This window comes from Neopelma chrysocephalum, unplaced genomic scaffold (genome assembly GCF_003984885.1).
Source record: "Neopelma chrysocephalum unplaced genomic scaffold, ASM398488v2 Primary Assembly neopelma1_147, whole genome shotgun sequence".
Taxonomy (NCBI): domain Eukaryota; kingdom Metazoa; phylum Chordata; class Aves; order Passeriformes; family Pipridae; genus Neopelma; species Neopelma chrysocephalum.
In genome coordinates, this window is record NW_020897809.1 from 7,422,568 (window position 1) to 7,424,899 (window position 2,332).

The window sequence follows — 2,332 nt, forward strand, 5'->3', positions numbered from 1 at the left end:
GGCAGTAACGAAACCCTGCAGCTGCTGCGTGTTGAGGGTGCACGTTGACTGCTGAACGTCACTCTGTAATGGCAAGGCTCAAATTTCAGCTCACTTAGTGTAATTTTATGTCTTCAATTTGCAACTCATGCTTCCCTGAGAGTGGTCAGAAGACGGCGTCTTAGTGTGAGAAATAAGAGGGGAAGGAACGCAGTTTAAAAAAGTAACAACGTTGCCAAGACAGTTTTAGACCTGTTATTCTCCTATCACTTTACCACTGAGCTTAAAAGAAAAATATCTACAGAGCAAGCAGAAAGTCTCCTGGGGAACTTGATTGACAAGGGCATTTTGGTAATGGTTCCAGCTCAGTAGTGTAACCATTCTACCAGGGATCTCCTACCTAGGTCTAACCAGGAGCTACAACAAGAGCTCCCAGCCAGGCCTCTTTCTGTGTGCAGAAGACCTGTTTGTCTTGTGTACCATGACCTCATGTACCAGGCAGAAATCCCTGGTGCATCCCCAGTGGGTATATATTTGAGTAGGCTGCCTTTCAGCAGCGGCACAAAGCTGCACTTTCTCGGAAGTGCAGCAGCAGTGTTTAGATAGATCCTGGCCTTGACGTAAGGGAGCGGTGGCCGGACCTTGATTCCAAACAGAGCTCCTGTGACTCTTTAGATATGATAATTCAGCTGCTCCCTGCAGCCTGGGAAGTGCCTGTTGGCACAAAGCTGAGCAACTTCATGATAAAATGTTTTATCTCCCCACGGATTTACAACTCACGTGTGCTGCTTTCCTCTGCTCTCTCACAGACATGCAGGCAGCACCAGCAGGTACAAGGGCATTTGAGGACTCACTATACTCATTTCTCTTTCTCTCCACAGTGCTTTGGAAGAATGCTTCTTCCAGCAGGAAAAAGGGAATAAGTTTAGTATTCTCTTTCTCTCCTCCACGTTGCTTCACTACTGGATTTTCTTTCCAACAATTATTCCTTCAGTTAAGAAGGGTGGAATTTTACAGCTTTTTCCAGTATTGTGTCTGAAGACATAACTTTTTTTTCTTCACAGTTTTCTGTTATAAAATGACATTTCTCAGGTGACTAGGGACTACTGGAGCTATTTCTCAAATTTAAAGCTTGATTTATGATTTCAGTTAGCCCTGGAGACAGACTTTGTTTGGCTGTTGGGCCATGCAAGCTCTCATGTCACCACTGGGGCTGTATTAAGGCTGCTGGAGGCTGCTCCATGGCTCATCAGGCTGCGGTTCCATCATGGGACATGCCTCTGGATACCCAGTGGCTGCAGTTCAGGGATGCATAAAGAAATATCCAGTCTCTAACCTTTCTCCTCTGTGGGACAGTGTTAGCTAATGTGGCTTAAAAGAATTATTTGGAGATCTGTGCATAGGCAGTGCAAAACTGATAAATGATCAATATTTTTTGCTTTGTAAATCTGGAGTTTTAGAGACAGAGAACAATGCACAAACTTCCTGGAGCCCTGGAGCTGAGTAAGGTAGAGAAGGAGATGTCTCTCCTTCCCTTTACTTTTTTCTTTATGTAATATTTGAAGGAAAGTGTCTGCTAACCTACAGGCCCAATAATGGCAAGTCCAGATGTTTTGTGTGCACCAGTGGTATTAAGAGAAATTAAAAGTGCCATCTCCTACCTACTTTCTTTCATCACCTCCCCTTGTCACAGGCACCCACCACTCAGTTACCATTGCCCTTGAGACAGTTGTTAAGCCAGGTTACAATCACAGACTTTCCCTCAGGTTTCACATACAGAAATAACCCAGCAGAGAAGAGCAAAAGCAGTGTGAAGACCTAGTGTTTGTAGTGGGACATTTCTTTTTTGATTTGCAGCACAACACTTCTTTGTCAAACTATTCTTTAGAGGAATAAAGCCAGCCTAAATCACCATGCTTCCCCAGCACTCTGATGAGAACTATTTGTACAGGTTCTCCCACACCCCAGACTCCCAAGGACAAGATATTTATATTGCTTGAGGCCTTTCCACTCTCCATCTGCCATTAGATGGCAGCAACTGAATGTGGAATGAGAGCACATAGCTCTGCAAGTCCTATTTATCCCGTGGCTTGTGCAGGGATTTCAAGCTTTTCACTTCTAGGTCAATGGTTCAAATCTGGCCCAGGTCAGGAGGGGCCAGAGATCTTTATAATCCAACAGCTGCTCAGTGTCCTGTGTGAGAGCAGTTTTGTGCGTTTCTGTTTCTGGTCTTGTGGACGAGTGCCCATCTCACCACTGGCACTAACTGGCACCCCCACCCCTGCTTGACACACCAACAAAGAGGCAGAAGATGCTCCAAAAAGACTGAATTCTCCTCCATGAACTCCAGATG